The sequence below is a fragment of the Procambarus clarkii genome, chromosome 43 (genome assembly GCF_040958095.1).
Source record: "Procambarus clarkii isolate CNS0578487 chromosome 43, FALCON_Pclarkii_2.0, whole genome shotgun sequence".
Classification (NCBI taxonomy): Eukaryota; Metazoa; Arthropoda; class Malacostraca; order Decapoda; family Cambaridae; genus Procambarus; species Procambarus clarkii.
The window spans coordinates 7,636,149-7,654,230 of NC_091192.1; the positions used below are offsets into that span (position 1 = coordinate 7,636,149).

The following is an 18,082-nucleotide window of genomic DNA, read 5'->3' on the forward strand; positions in this document are numbered from 1 at the left end:
CTAGGTTTCAACGTCTCCCACACCGTGTGCGCCTCGTCAATAGTGCCAGTTATGGCGTCTGATCATCTGTCCATATTAGCCACTGTAAGCATTGGCAGCTCTATCCTCCCTGGTGGAGTGTTCAAGCGGAAGAGGCTGGCTGTGCCCATCGATCAACGAGACAATCTTGTTGCTCATGTGTCAGATTGGTGCAGTCATCTGAGCCTTCATCAGTTGAAGATTTTAACAATGAGCTCACAGGTACTATCAACCAGTTTATAGAATCACTTGATCCATCGTCCAGGCCACGTAACCCAAATTACACTGGTCATAGCACTTATGTTTATTATAATGATTCTAAATTGCAGACACTAAAACGCACTGCCAGAATAATTGGACTAGCTTGTAGAAGGACCCGCACTGCTGAAATGCTTCGGCTCTTTCAAGCGGCTCTGGCTAAGGCCAGGGAACGTATGGTGGAGCTGAGGCAGACAGACTGGGAAACTTTTGTCCGTGGTCTCAGTTCTCACACGCCACTAAGTCGGGCATGGAAGGATATCAACAAGATCAAAGGGAAAAATGCTGCAGAGATCTCGTACCCTAATCCTCTGCACAGAGCAAATGAGCTTGTTGATGCTTGGGCCACGACTTCCAGCTTTGACAGTCTTCCTCTACCCTCAAAGAATGAATTAAATAATAGATATACTGATAGGGCAAGGCTCCTTGACTTCATGCGTCATCAAGAGGATGACTGTGACATGCTTTTTACTGAATACAAACTAGATTCTGCTCTACATAAAGGCAAAGCTACATCACCCGGGGAGGATGGAGTTACTGACGGCATACTGCATATGCTTCTGCTAGTTCCAGGGAATACCTTTCTTCAATTGTATAATATGAGCTATGTAACTGGGGAGCTTCCTAAGTCATGGACCAACAGTGTTATTATTCCCATTCCTAAACCTCACCAGCCGAGTGCTTTTCGCCCAATCTCCCTCACTAGTTGTCTCTATAAGTGTCTTGAGAGGATGGTTCTCAACCGTCTCCTTTACAAAATTATTAATATGTTGTCTCCCCAGATATATGACTTTATGCATGGAAAGAGTGTACATCACTGTATTACCACATTCCTCACCCTGCATACTGATAGGTCATACACCACTTTCCTAGATCTTAAGTCAGCCTTTGACATTGCTAACCCACACGTCATTCTGAGAGAACTTGCTAAAATAAATGTTGGAGGATGGCTTCTACGGTGGATAAGAGGCTATCTATCCAACAGGAAGTCATCTGTACTGTTCCATGGGCATAGGAGTGTAACGAGATTTTTTGAACTTGGCACTCCACAGGGAGGTGTCCTCAGTCCTACTCTGTTCAATGTGTTAATCAGTGCACTTTTAAACTTTGTAACTAGAAGGTCCAGCGAACACATCATTAGCTATGTGGATGATATACTGATCCACACCAATGGGTATACCAACACCCAAAATGTTCTGAACTCTGTATTGTCCACATGTCAGGAACTATGCTTAGTCATCTCAGTAGAGAAAACAAAGATCCTGAACCGACACCCACCCAGACGGGGTGGGGCCGATCGCAAAATGCAGTTGGATGATGGCTCTCTGCTCGACTAGTTACCAGATACAAATACCTTGGTCTTGAGGTTCTACTGTACCGCAATGTTTAGCCAGACTGGGTCGCCAATGTAGAGAGAGGCTCCGTGCTCTCAAGGCTGTGGCAGGCTGTGGCAGGCTGTGGCAGGCAAACACAACTGTACTGTACAGTGTTATATATTTATTTCAATTTGAACAATTTTTAACATTAAAGGATACCTGGTTGATGGGGTTCTGGGAGTTCTTCTACTCCCCAAGCCCGGCCCGAGGCCAGGCTTGACTTGTGAGAGTTTGGTCCACTAGGCTGTTGCTTGGAGCGGCCCGCAGGCCCACATACCCACCACAGCCCGGTTGGTCCGGCACTCCTTGGAGAAATAAATCTAGTTTCCTCTTGAAAATGTCCCCGGTTGTTCCGGCAATATTTCTTATGCTTGCTGGGAGGACGTTGAACAACCGCGGACCTCTGATGTTTATACAGTGTTCTCTGATTGTGCCTATAGCACCTCTGCTCTTCACTGGTTCTATTCTACATTTTCTTCCATATCGTTCACTCCAGTACGTTGTTATTTTACTGTGTAGATTTGGTACTTGGCCCTCCAGTATCTTCCAGGTGTATATTATTTGATATCTCTCTCGTCTTCTTTCTAGTGAGTACATTTGGAGGGCTTTGAGACGATCCCAATAATTTAGGTGCTTTATTGTGTCTATGCGTGCCGTATATGTTCTCTGTATTCCCTCTATTTCAGCAATCTCTCCTGCTCTGAAGGGGGAAGTGAGTACTGAGCAGTACTCAAGACGGGACAACACAAGTGACTTGAAGAGTACAACCATTGTGATGGGATCCCTGGATTTGAAAGTTCTCGTAATCTATCCTATCATTTTTCTGGCTGTCGCAATATTTGCTTAGTTATGCTCCTTAAACGTTAGGTCGTCAGACATTATTATTCCCAAATCCATTACATGCTGTTTTAATACTATGGGTACATTTGATTGTGTTTTGTACTCTGTATTATGTTTAAGGTCCTCATTTTTACCGTACCTGAGTACCTGGAATTTATCACTGTTAAACATCATGTTATTTTCTGATGCCCAGTCGAAAACTTTATTAATATCAGCTTGAAGTTTTTCAATATCCTCAGCCGAGGTAATTTTCATACTGATTTTTGTGTCAAATCCTTTAATTAAATCCTTTAAAAAGGATAAATCCTTTAATTGGTTGAAATTGGTTTTAACATTCGAAATCTAATTTGTTGATGTTAAATAATATAATATGTTGATGTTGATAATATAAGGTTCAAATTTATTAAGATACATACTTTAAAAACTATTTCTATTTGATACCAACAGTATCACGTTAAGAGAAGCGTCTCGCCTTGCTAACCCAAGTATAAAATATATAAAGAAACGGTGCAACTGTACTGGTATCTGCAGTACAAATTTATGTCCCTATTTAAAAAAAAAATAAACTGAACCAATCACTGCCACTCCTCACACCAATGCAACAATAAGGAGAGTGATAACAGTGCTTCACATTCGATAATGTTAAATTATTTAACAAATGACGAGATAATGAACATTGGAACAAATGTACAGCTCTCTGACCTTCATATAAAATCTGCATGTGACCTCATCAAACAAACTGTGCCAAGCCTAGAAGGCCTTCATGACCCAGCGTGGTAGCGGGACCTCTCCTGGCCAGTTACAATTGGTGAATTTATTCAAATTATCCAAGTTGATGGTTGTCACTGGGCCACCGTTTCCAACATTGGAGTAACTGGACAAATTAACATATACGACACCAGGCATAAATTACCATCCAAATCTACTGAAGTTATCTTGTATGCTCTTGCTAATTGCCAGGATGATAAGCTGATATGCAATATAATGAATGTCAGCAGACACAAGGATTCAAGTATGAGTGGGGTATATGCTGTGGCGTTTGCTGCATCACTTGCAAGTGGTGTAGATCCGGTGAACCTCGTATGATGTGCAGAATATGAGACAACATCTTCAAGAGAACTTTAAAGGTAAGTGTATCATCTCATTCCCTGCAGCTCAGACACTGAGAAGAAAACGAATCATCCGGTCATGCTCGATGGAAGTGTACTGCATTTGCAGAAAGCTAAATGATTTGAAGCTGATGGTATGCTGTGAACGTTGCAATATTTGGCACCATGGATCATGTGTAGGTGTTACAGAATGTAATGATGATTCGTGGATTTGTTTCTTGTGCGCTAGCAAGTTGTGAATTATAATTTAAAATACTTAATTAATACATTATTATTATTATTATTATTATTATTATTATTATTATTATTATTATTATTATTATTATTATTATTATTATTATTATAACCTTACCAAATGCTTTGCTGAATCAAATAATGTTATTACTTTCAATGTGTTACACTAGCATAATTAAGTGCTGCAACTATCAGGTCTTTTATATAGTCGGTATTTGTTATATTCTGTACTCTTTTAATGTTATTTAAATTTCAAATAGAAATAGTTTTTAAAGTATGTATCTTAATAAATTTGAACCTTATATTATTTAATATCAACAAATTAGATTTCGAATATTAAAACCAATTTCAACCAATTAAAGGATTTATTCTTTAATGTTAAAAATTGTTCAAACTGAAATAAATATATAACACTGTACGGTACAGTTGTGTTTAATTATGTTTTGCGATTCCTTTGGAAAAGGTATTTGTGCACCAAGTACTACTAGGTCATTATGAGATATGCTGAATGTTGTCAATATACCATCTGAATACGCTTCACTTTGCGTTAATCATTGAACGTCCTAATGATTAAGGTCCCCAAAAGGACTTAATCAGACCTCAGTGGATATTTTTACTCTCCCTCTCTCTCTCTCTCTCTCTCAGAGCATCCCTTTATGTGTTGTATGTGGGTGCTGAAGTTCAGTCTCTTGTCTATGTACCCAAGCAAACCCAAGCAAACTACTGTGGAAATGTGCAGGACAAACATATCAATTGTGACACTAGCTCTCCACATATAGCATTTGTTTAATTTAGAAACTGTACTTGTGGTCGATCTCGAACACATGTTGTTGATGTGACGATGTGTTATGAATTTTGTGGCTAGCTCCTCAAGATTGTAACTTGCTTAGATAAATAAATTGTGTGTTCAGTCCCTGAACCCATTATGTGATAAATTAACTAAACTAAAAACTATAGTATGGCGACGAAACCTGAACTGCATAATGTAAATAGGGATTAACCAGAAAAAGATATAGGTGAAGAATAACACCAGGTAACTGTAAAGCTGCCGCCCAGTTGGGTGGGTGTGGAGCACATGACTGTAAAGCTGCCGCCCAGTTGGGTGGGTGTGGAGCTAGACTAGTAACTGTGCGACTCCTCATAGATGTAAAGTGCCTTGTATAGTGACTGTTGTGAGCCTCTTGTTGAATCACTTGTGACACAAAAAATTACTGATGTGTGTATTTGTGTGGGTGATTAAATATGTATGTGTATTTATATATGTATACGTATGTATATGTACATGTATGCATAAGTATGTGTACATTAATAATTTTGTAACTAGCGTCAAAAGATTGTTATTTGCTTAGCTAAACGAACTAGAGGGTTCAGTTCCTGAACCGATTATGTGCCTCTGTAATCCTTTACACCACCGCCCACAGGATGGGTATTATGGGGTGCATAATAAAGAAAGAAAATGAATTAACCGAACCCCACAATTCATTTAGCTAAGCAAGATACAATCTTAATGAGCTAGTTACAAAATTCACTATAAGTCGTCAAATCATAAATGGGTTCGAGATCGACCACAAGTAGTGCATTATATAATTTATCAGTATTGTGCAGCCTGTGATCCCCGCCTGGCTGGATACTGATACCTAGGTAATTTTCATGTGTCCGGACACCGGCAATAAGGTGGTATTATTTATTTAACTTAAGAGATATATATTTTTAAATGTTGTCACATTAACGACTACATCTTCCTTTCTTCTGACATATAGATTTTTAAGATTAATTAAAATATATGGAAACTAATTATACAATTTATTGGCTGGTGTGCAGGGCTTCACACTCTCAGAGCAAGCCTTCAAGTAACTATCAAAACGCATATATCTTCGTTTTCACTTCAGTTATATTTATGACAAAGGATTTTAAATGTATCCTATATTTCTACCTTTCTGATGACATAAATACTTTCGTTAATTACAATATCTAGATCAAACTAATATTGATTTTCAAAAGGTTGTATATTTTCCATCAATGGAGTGCATCAGCCAAGAAGCCTTCTTTAAAATATGAATATCTTTCCTCACCCAATAAGATCTAATCTCTGAATAAAACGCAAAAAAAAAACTTGATTGTAACCTATCCACCGCTGCCCATTGGATGGGGGAGAGGGGGTTATGTGTAGGATAAACATATCAATTGTGACACTAGCCCTCCATATATGTCAGTTGCTTAAATTATAAACTGTACTTGTGGTCGGTCTCGAGCCCATTGTTGATGTGACAATGTGTATTGACTTTCGTAACTAGCTTATCAAGATTATAACTTGCTTGGCTATATGAATTGTGGGGCTCATTCCCTGAGCCCATTATGTGCCTCTGTAACACTCCACTATCGTCCATAGGATGGGTATGGAGTGCATAATAAATGAACTAAACTAAGCTCTGCCTTTTTTATAACATATACAATTATTAGCTTTATTTGTGAATCTCAATTAATTAAACAATATATCACAGAGCCTGTAGGGTTCGGTGAGATGAGCGAAGAGACATGGGAGATTTTACATAAGTACAGTACATGGTAGTTTAAGTAGCGAACGCATGTCAACGAATAACGAGTATATATAACAAAACCATTGTCCAATGAAGTCGATTTAACTTCCAAACATATATTTTTTAATTAATGTTAAATGTTTTCTGGCTAGTTATGTTAGATTTTATTAAAAATACGTATTCTACTTGTTAACATTATAATTTAAATTTGTGATAATTTGAGCAGAGAAGTGCGACAACTGGATATGCCAACAAACACTTTCCAAACAACGATATATCTTGGATAAGTCGCTCCACAACATTGCTGCTTGGACCATCGACTTCCTTTGATGCTACTTATTTCATAATGAAATTATATTAGTTTGGAGTAAATATATGTTTTCTCATGTTCTGCATTCAGCACCCACATTATAGTGAGTAAATATACCATATTACGTCATTACTTAAATAATGCTAGGAGGGTTTGAGTAGCTTTGGGTATTTAGTGCACAGAATCTCCAATAGATGGGGCGAGAGTCGCCCCATCTCTCTCACCCGAGAGTCGAAACTTAATTTAAAATTGATATATCTTTGTTCTCGAACATGATATATTTCATTTGGTGCAATTATAATAATGTTCATATATCGGTCTTTCTGGAGGCATATAAGATTTTAGGCTTTATTAGCGTATCTTTGTTAATTATACAATATATCGGCAAGTGCGTAGGCGTCTGCACTCCATGCCCGACAAGCAACTGAGCGCTACTATAAAAACATATGTATCTTCACTTGAGCTATAAATATGTCTATTGTAATGTATTTAAAATGAAGCTCTTATTTCTATCTTGCTTAAGACTTATAAAACATTTGTGTTTATTAACGAATTTACGTGAAATAAACATTGATCTGAGAGAGAGTTGCTCTGTCGTTCAGTCTGTACGGGGTGGGAGCTCCGTAATTTTTAAAATACAATAATCTTCATTAGAAATTTAAATATGTCTATAGTAAAGTGTTTAAAGTGAAGCTTATATGTCTGTCTTTCTTGAGACATATAAAACATATATGTTTACTAACGAATTCACGTGAAATAAACATTGTTCTGAGAGAGAGTTGCTCGGTCGATCGATCTGTCCGGGGTCGGAGCTCGGCTATTATAAAAGTACACGTATCTTCGGTTTAAATTTAAATATGCACATGGTAAGGTATTTAGAATGAAGCTTATATTTCTATCTTTCTTGTGACATATAAAACTTTTACGTTTATTAAGGAATCTGCGTGAAATAGGCATGGTTCTGAGATGAATGCTGCGGTTTTCGAGCTCGACGCGCGGCAATGGACGCCATATACACATCCAGTGGGTATTATTGGACCCCATACCCATTTTATGGGTGGTTGGAGCCCCATACCCATTCTATGGGTGGTTGGAACCCCATACCCATCCTGTGGGTTGTAGTGGACGCCATACTCATCCTGTGGGTGGTATTGGACCCCATACCCTTCCTGTGGGTGGATGTGATCCCCATACTCATCCTGTGGGTGGTATTGCACCCCTTACTCACCTAACAGGTGGTAGTGGACAATATACCGATCCTGTAGTTGGTATAGTAGACACAATACCATCCTGTTTAGAGTAGTTTACCCCATAGACATTCCAATGAACCATCGTTTTCTGTTAGCGTTCCTACAAAACATCCTTTAAAGATTTGTAAAGCACCAACTATGGTATATAATATTAATTGGTGAAGGACTGTTATTCTATGTAATAATTTTTAGTGCTTATTATAATTTACTAAGAACAACTAATATTTCTCAAAACAAAACTACGAACCTTCAATAGGAAGTAGCTGATCTATAATATTCTAAGAGCATGGACAATAGTAGGTAAATTTCACAACCCATGTGGGACCTGAAAAGTACAATTTTCCTTATAATTGAACCAATCACGACTATTCTGCTATCTAGGTTGACGGACGGGTACTGTGAGACGCAAGTTGGTACGTGAGGAAGAGTTTGGGCCTTGGAAAAAAAAGTAACTGGGAATATATCACATATTTACTAATTCATATTCAACATATTGACTTTAAGCATTAAGTCATATATGTGCTGTCTTGTGTGAGAACGGGTTGATACAAGGTAGGTCGGCTACTACTGCCCCATACAAGGTAGGTCAGCTACTACTCCCCCATACAAGGTAGGTCGACTACTGCTGCCCCATACAAGGTAGGTCGGCTACTACTGCCCCATACAAGGTAGGTCGACTACTGCTGCCCCATACAAGGTAGGTCGGCTACTACTGCCCCATACAAGGTAGGTCGACTACTACTCCCCCATACAAGGTAGGTCGACTACTGCTGCCCCATACAAGGTAGGTCGACTACTACTCCCCCATACAAGGTAGGTCGACTACTGCTGCCCCATACAAGGTAGGTCGACTACTGCTGCCCCATACAAGGTAGGTCGACTACTGCTGCCCCATACAAGGTAGGTCGACTACTGCTGCCCCATACAAGGTAGGTCGACTACTGCTGCCCCATACAAGGTAGGTCGACTACTGCTGCCCCATACAAGGTAGGTCGACTACTACTCCCCCATAATGAAGCGCGTCAATGACTGGGCAAGTACAACTCAAACCGAACTTGCAGGCATATACCTTGCCACTGAATTTTTAAAAGACAAAGGCAGTGGACTTATATACTGTGACTCGCAGAGTGCACTCCTGGCACTGAATGCACATAGTAGTGACACCCAGAAAATAGTCAGTGATATTCGAATGAATGTTTTAGCTGCTAAAGAAAACAGATTTGAGATTAAATTCCTATGGATACCATCACATGTTGGCATCTCAGAGCATGACACTGTTGATATGCTTGCTAAGTCAGCCTGTAGAAAACCAGTGGTAGAAATTGATATGGGTGTTTCATTAGCAGTGACAAAGAGAATACTTAAACAAATATCTAATGAAGATCTCACCGACCTAACAAATTCACAAAGACCTGAAAGTTGTAGCATTAAATATTATGATAGATATCGTGAGGAGACATTCACATATGGGATTAATAGAACAAGAACCCGGCAATGTGATGTTATAGTGGCCAGAATACGCCTGGGATATAGACGTATCTGGCAGCTTTCTCAAAACCCAAATGTCGAGTACACAATGTGTCAACTTTGTGAAAGAGAAAACATGCACTCTCTTGAACATTATATTGTAGAATGTCCCATATTGACTGACTTTCGCCCTCCTGGGCTAAGGTATGCTGAACTCTGTAGTTACTATATGAGTACCGGAACACTTGATGATATATTGGACTTGTATCCAAGATTGACCATGTAATATATCACTTATTCAATGTTATATTCAATATATCATTTATTCAATGTTATATGATGTAACTATATAACCTGAGCTTGTAAAAGCACCTTCATCACCTTCAGTGATTAAGTGCTTAATTGCACACTAGTTTCTTTATCAGCTATCTCACCCTGTCAGAGTAAATGAGACAGATGTATGTGAATGCATGTGTGTGTATATGTATGTATATGTATGGGTATAAAGTATATATGGAAGCTGATCAGAATTACATTTCACCTTTGTGAATGTACATTAATGACACTATGTAAAAGACACATCAAACACTTTATGTAGGGCATACGTAAATCTGTGTATCTATGTATTTACGTATGTAGGTTAGCTTAGCATTTTAAAAGCACCGAATCACCTTCTGTGGTTGAGTGTTCAATAAACCCCTGAACTCTATGTGTAACATTTCTCTAACCCTGTCCATGGAGGACAGAAGAAAATGTATATATGCTGGTTAGCATTGTAAATGTGTGGCCACGTCTGTGGTAGAAAATAATAAAAAAAAAAAAAAAAAAAAAAAAAAAACTCCCCCATACAAGGTAGGTCGACTACTGCTGTCCCATACAAGGTAGGTCGACTACTGCTGTCCCATACAAGGTAGGTCGACTACTGCTGCCCCATACAAGGTAGGTCGACTACTGCTGCCCCATACAAGGTAGGTCGACCACTGCTGTCCCATACAAGGTAGGTCGACCACTGCTGCCCCATACAAGGTAGGTCGACTACTGCTGTCCCATACAAGGTAGGTCGACCACTGCTGCCCCATACAAGGTAGGTCGACTACTGCTGCCCCATACAAGGTAGGTCGACTACTGCTGCCCCATACAAGGTAGGTCGACTACTGCTGCCCCATACAAGGTAGGTCGACTACTGCTGCCCCATACAAGGTAGGTCGACTACTGCTGCCCCATACAAGGTAGGTCAACTCTACTGCCAAACTAATTCTTGTCTAAACTTTTTCAATGTTTATGGAGGAACTTCAGCATTCGCATCAAGAACACATAAATATTAGGTCAAGAAGGGTGTCCGTCAAGACCTTTATGTCCCGGTTGAGACACCTTTAGCCGCTGTGATGCGCCGGCTTTAATTAGTCCTTATTCCGTAGAAACTATCATAGTTGGCTTTACCAATATCGACAATTCGTACCAGGTGCTAGTTTAATTTGGTAAACTTGAAAGGTTACAGTTAAAATTACCCTTGTTTATATTGAAACTCATAGTCTGTCTGTCTGTCTGTCTGTCTGTCTGTCTGTCTGTCTGTCTGTCTGTCTGTCTCTCACTCAAATTATTTTCTCTCTCGAAGCTGAGACTAGGGTTCATTAGGGCTGTTAATTGAGATAAGTAATGAAACTGCAAACAAGAGCTGTTCTCCTACCTCGGCTGATCTAAAGCTTGCCCCTAGAGACTCATTTATTTCCTGAGATGAAATGAGCTCTCTCTCTCCCTCTCCCCCCCCCCCCCCCCGCCCTCATACTACAACGCCCTCACACTACCCTGACGGTCCGGGATCACTGAGAGAGGCGAGGTTGTTGGTAACTGTAGTGGAGTGAGGGAAGGGAAGGGTGTTGAGGTTATGGGTGTACCTTTGACAGCGTTGGTGCTCCCTACGGCAGACGTGCCCCCTGCCCCCGCACTCACACCACACACATGTATTCACCTAGTTGTGTTTGCGGGGGTTGAGCTTTGCTCTTTCGGCCCGCCTCTCAACTGTTAGTCAACTGTTTACTAAGTACTTATTTTCTCCCCCCCCCCCCACACACACCCCAGGAAGCAGATCGTGACAGCTGACTAACTTCCAGGTACCTATTTACTGTTACTCCAAGGTACCTATTTACTGCTACACACACACACACATGTCCGTGTGTGTGTGTACTCACATGTGCGTGTGTGTGTTTGTGTAGAGACCATAGTCTCCCGTGACTGCAGGGAGACTATGGTCCCTGCAGTCACGGGAGTGTATATATGTCCCTGCTTAGTGTATATATATATATATATATATATATATATATATATATATATATATATATATATATATATATATATATATATATATATATATATATATATATATATATATATTATTAAATATGACCGAAAAAGTAAGATTAATAATTCTAACACGAATTTTCTCAATCTTTCGTACATTACGCTTCACTGTTGGAGGTAAATCAAAAATCAATTCTCCAAAATTCATTTTTATTTCTAGTCTGACGCGACACGGGCGCGTTTCGTAAAACTTATTACATTTTCAAAGACTTTAGTTCACAAATACACAACTGAATAGAACTTACGTATCTCCGATTTTATATCTACATTTGAGTGAGGTGGAAGGGGTGATGTGGCATTAACACAAGACAGAACAAAATGTGGTATTAATAGGGTATTAATTTCATCAACACAAGACAGAACAAGAGTATTAATAGGGTATTAATTTCATCAACACAAGACAGAACACGAAACAATGGATATTGAATAGAAGTGTTTGTAGAAAGCCTATTGGTCCATATTTCTTGATGCTTCTATATTGGAGCGGAGTCTTGAGGTGGGTAGAATATAGTTGTGCAATAATTGGCTGTTGATTGCTGGTGTTGACTTCTTGATGTGTAGTGCCTCGCAAACGTCAAGCCGCCTGCTATCGCTGTATCTATCGATGATTTCTGTGTTGTTTACTAGGATTTTTCTGGCGATGGTTTGGTTGTGGGAAGAGATTATATGTTCCTTAATGGAGCCCTGTTGCTTATGCATCGTTAAACGCCTAGAAAGAGATGTTGTTGTCTTGCCTATATACTGGGTTTTTTGGAGCTTATAGTCCCCAAGTGGGCATTTGAAGGCATAGACGACGTTAGTCTCTTTTAAAGCGTTCTGTTTTGTGTCTGGAGAGTTTCTCATGAGTAGGCTGGCCGTTTTTCTGGTTTTATAGTAAATCGTCAGTTGTATCCTCTGATTTTTGTCTGTAGGGATAACGTTTCTATTAACAATATCTTTCAGGACCCTTTCCTCCGTTTTATGAGCTGTGGAAAAGAAGTTCCTGTAAAATAGTCTAATAGGGGGTATAGGTGTTGTGTTAGTTGTCTCTTCAGAGGTTGCATGGCTTTTCACTTTCCTTCTTATGATGTCTTCGACAAAACCATTGGAGAAGCCGTTATTGACTAGGACCTGCCTTACCCTACAGAGTTCTTCGTCGACTTGCTTCCATTCTGAGCTGTGGCTGAGAGCACGGTCGACATATGCGTTAACAACACTCCTCTTGTACCTGTCTGGGCAGTCGCTGTTGGCATTTAGGCACATTCCTATGTTTGTTTCCTTAGTGTAGACTGCAGTGTGGAAACCTCCGCCCTTTTCCATGACTGTTACATCCAGAAAGGGCAGCTTCCCATCCTTTTCCATCTCGTAAGTGAAACGCAGCACGGAACTCTGCTCAAATGCCTCCTTCAGCTCCTGCAGATGTCTGACATCAGGTACCTGTGTAAAAATGTCGTCAACATACCTGTAGTATATGGCCGGTTTCAAGTTCATGTCGACTAAGACTTTTTGCTCGATGGTACCCATGTAGAAGTTTGCAAACAGGACACCTAGGGGAGAACCCATGGCGACCCCATCTACTTGCTTATACATGTGCCCATCCGGGCTCAAGAAGGGTGCCTCTTTAGTACAAGCTTGGAGTAGTTTCCTCAGAATATTTTCTGGTATGTCAAGAGGAGTACAGGCTGGATCACGATACACTCTGTCGGCTATCATTCCGATTGTCTCCTCTCACAGAGGAGGAGAGCCATCCGGGCTCTCCTCTTGACATACCAGAAAATATTCTGAGGAAACTACTCCAAGCTTGTACTAAAGAGGCACCCTTCTTGAGCCCGGATGGGCACATGTATAAGCAAGTAGATGGGGTCGCCATGGGTTCTCCCTTAGGTGTCCTGTTTGCAAACTTCTACATGGGTACCATCGAGCAAAAAGTCTTAGTCGACATGAACTTGAAACTGGCCATATACTGCAGGTATGTTGACGACATTTTTACACAGGTACCTGATGTCAGACATCTGCAGGAGCTGAAGGAGGCATTTGAGCAGAGTTCCGTGCTGCGTTTCACTTTCGAGATGGAAAAGGATGGGAAGCTGCCCTTTCTGGATGTAACAGTCATGGAAAAGGGCGGAGGTTTCCACACTGCAGTCTACACTAAGGAAACAAACATAGGAATGTGCCTAAATGCCAACAGCGACTGCCCAGACAGGTACAAGAGGAGTGTTGTTAACGCATATGTCGACCATGCTCTCAGCCACAGCTCAGAATGGAAGCAAGTCGACGAAGAACTCTGTAGGGTAAGGCAGGTCCTAGTCAATAACGGCTTCTCCAATGGTTTCGTCGAAGACATCATAAGAAGGAAAGTGAAAAGCCATGCAACCTCTGAAGAGACAACTAACACAACACCTATACCCCCTATTAGACTATTTTACAGGAACTTCTTTTCCACAGCTCATAAAACGGAGGAAAGGGTCCTGAAAGATATTGTTAATAGAAACGTTATCCCTACAGACAAAAATCAGAGGATACAACTGACGATTTACTATAAAACCAGAAAAACGGCCAGCCTACTCATGAGAAACTCTCCAGACACAAAACAGAACGCTTTAAAAGAGACTAACGTCGTCTATGCCTTCAAATGCCCACTTGGGGACTGTAAGCTCCAAAAAACCCAGTATATAGGCAAGACAACAACATCTCTTTCTAGGCGTTTAACGATGCATAAACAACAGGGCTCCATTAAGGAACATATAATCTCTTCCCACAACCAAACCATCGCCAGAGAAATCCTAGTAAACAACACAGAAATCATCGATAGATACAGCGATAGCAGGCGGCTTGACGTTTGCGAGGCACTACACATCAAGAAGTCAACACCAGCAATCAACAGCCAATTATTGCACAACTATATTCTACCCACCTCAAGACTCCGCTCCAATATAGAAGCATCAAGAAATATGGACCAATAGGCTTTCTACAAACACTTCTATTCAATATCCATTGTTTCGTGTTCTGTCTTGTGTTGATGAAATTAATACCCTATTAATACTCTTGTTCTGTCTTGTGTTGATGAAATTAATACCCTATTAGTACCACATTTTGTTCTGTCTTGTGTTAATGCCACATCACCCCTTCCACCTCACTCAAATGTAGATATAAAATCGGAGATACGTAAGTTCTATTCAGTTGTGTATTTGTGAACTAAAGTCTTTGAAAATGTAATAAGTTTTACGAAACGCGCCCGTGTCGCGTCAGACTAGAAATAAAAATGAATTTTGGAGAATTGATTTTTGATTTACCTCCAACAGTGAAGCGTAATGTACGAAAGATTGAGAAAATTCGTGTTAGAATTATTAATCTTACTTTTTCGGTCATATTTAATAATATATGTCTACAGGAAAGACTGCTACCAAAATATACTAATATATATATATCTATATATATATATATATATATATATATATATATATATATATATATATATATATATATATATATATATGTACATGTACATGTTTGTGTATACAAAATATGTGGAAGCTGGTCAAAATTTCATTTCACCTTTGTAAAGCACATTAATGACACTATATATAAAGAGACCTCGAACACTGTTTATGTAGGACAGACTGAAAGTTATGTATTTATGTCTGTATCAGTTACCATGACTACCAAGAGTGCTATGTATTTATATCTGTAGGTCAGATTAACATTTTAAGAGCACTACAATCACCTCCTGTGGTTGATTGTTCAATAAACCCCTGAACTATATGTTTAACAGATCTCTCACCCTGTCCATGGAGGACAGAAGACAATGTATATATATTCTGGTTAGCATTGTAAATGTCTGGCCACGTCTGTGGTAGAACAAAAACACCTGGAGCCGTGACCAGCCACCACACAACCCCGAGTGCTGCCGGCCCCAGGTGCCCTGCCTCTCACTGTGGCCACAGGCTACACCTCCACCATTAACCACCCGCCCCAGTAGGGTTGGGGAGGTAAGGGCAGCGCCCCAGTAGGGTTGGGGAGGTATGGGCAGCGCCCCAGTAGGGTTGGGGAGGTATGGGCAGCGCCCCAGTAGGGTTGGGGAGGTATGGGCAGCGCCCCAGTAGGGTTGGGGAGGTATGGGCGTACAGGGTGCCCAACACCTCAGCAGGGGAAGAGAGGGCGGCGTGTGTGAAGTGTAAGGGGAGGCAGTAACCGGAGTCGTCGCCTCCAGTAAAAATATTTGGCCATTTCCCCCTGGGGGAGGGACGGCAGGCCCCATCCCACGGGGGGAGGGACGGCTTCCCCCTCCCCCCTGAGGGAGGGACGGCTGCTGCCCCTTGAGGGAGGGACGGCTGGCCATCCCTACCTTGAGGTGCTTCCGGAGCTTAGCGTCCCCGTGGCCTGGTCGTCGACCTGCTTGATACCTGGTTGATGGGGTTCTGGGAGTTCTTCTACTCCCCAAGCCCGGCCCGAGGCCAGGCTTGACTTGTGAGAGTTTGGTCCACCAGGCTGTTGCTTGGAGCGGCCCGCAGGCCCACATACCCACCACAGCCCGGTTGGTCCGGCACTTCTCTTAGAAAACAGTCCAGTTTTCTCTTGAAGATGTCCACGGTTGTTCCGGCAATATTTATTATAGTCGATGGGAGGACGTTGAACAACCGCGGATCTCTGATGTTTATACAGAGCTCTCTGATTGTGCCTATGGCACCTCTGCTCTTCACTGGTTCAATCTTGCATTTTCTTCAATATCGTTCACTCCTGTACGTTGTTATTTTACTGTGTAGATTTGGGACCTGGCCCTCCAGTATTTTCCATGTGTATATTATTTGGTATCTCTCTCGTCTCCTTTCTAGAGAGTACATTTGGAGAGCTTTGAGACGATCCCAATAATTTAGGTGCTTTATCTCGTCTATGCGTGCCGTATATGTTCTCTGTATTCCCTCTATTTCAGCAATCTCTCCTGCTCTGAAGGGGGAAGTGAGTACTGAGCAGTACTCGAGACGGGACAGCACAAGTGACTTGAAGAGTACAACCATTTTGATGGGATCCCTGGATTTGAAAGTTCTCGTAATCCATCCGATCATTTTTCTGGCTGACGCAATATTTGCTTAATTATGCTCCCTAAACGTTAGATCACCGGACATCATTATTCCCAAATTCCTTGACATGCTGTTTTTCTACTATGGGAAGATTCGATTGTGTTTTGTACCCTGTATTATGTTTCAGATCCTCATTTTTGCCGTACCTGAGTACCTGAAATTTATCACTGTTAAACATCATGTTATTTTCTGCTGCCCAATCGAAAATTTTGTTGACATCTGCTTGTAATTTTTTAATGTCTTCAGCAGAGGTAATTTTCATGCTGATTTTTGTGTCATCTGCGAAGGATGACACGAAGCTGTGACGTGTATTTTTGTCTATATCTGATATGAGAATAAGGAACAGTAGCGGTGCAAGGACTGTACCTTGAGGTACAGAGCTTTTAACATCACATGGATTCGATTTTATTTGATTGACTGTTACTCTTTGTGTTCTGTTCGACAGGAAATTGAGTATCCAGCGTCCTACTTTCCCAGTTATTCCCATTGACCTCATTTTGTGCGCTATCACTCCATGGTCACATTTGTCGAACGCCTTTGCAAAGTCTGTGTATACAACATCTGCATTTTGCTTTTCTTCTAGAGCTTCTGTGATTTTGTCATAGTGGTTGAGTAACTGTGACAGACAGGATCTTCCCACTCTAAATCCATGTTGTCCTGGGTTGTGCAACTCATTGTTTTCCATAAAACTAGAAATTTGATTCCTTAATCACTCTTTCAAACACTTTTATTATGTGTGATGTTAGTGCAACTAGCCTATAATTTTTTGCCAAGGCTTTACACCCCCCCCCCCGCTGTGCAAAGGAGCTATATCTGCAGATTTAAGTGCTGCTGGTATCTCCCCTGTATCTAGGCTCTTTCTCCATATTACGCTGAATGCTCGCGCTACTGGTACTTTACATTTCTTTTTGAATATGGAATTCCATGAGTCAGGCCCAGGAGCTGAGTGCATAGGCATATTGTCAATTTCTCTTTGAAAGTCTTCCGAGTTTGTGGTAATATCCGTTATATTATCTGCAGCTTGAATGTCATTCATAAAGAAGCTGTCTGGGTCATCAACTTTCATGTTGTTTATTGGTGTGCTAAACATAGCCTCATACTGGCTTCTTAGAATTTCACTAATCTCTTTGTTGTCCTCTGTGTACGTACCTTCATTTGTAATTAACGGTCCAATACTGGTCGAGGTTTTTGATTTTGATTTTGCGTATGTGAAAAAATATTTAGGATTTTTCTTTATCTCTTGTATAGCTTTCTGTTCCAATTCCATT

General features: G+C 40.7%; 1 protein-coding gene across 3 annotated transcripts in view; it reads right to left on the reverse strand.

The window, feature by feature from the left end:
* Positions 1-18,082, reverse strand: part of LOC123755741 (uncharacterized) — a 146,460-nt gene that overhangs the window by 71,390 nt on the left and 56,988 nt on the right. The gene's annotated exons all lie outside the window — the stretch shown is intronic.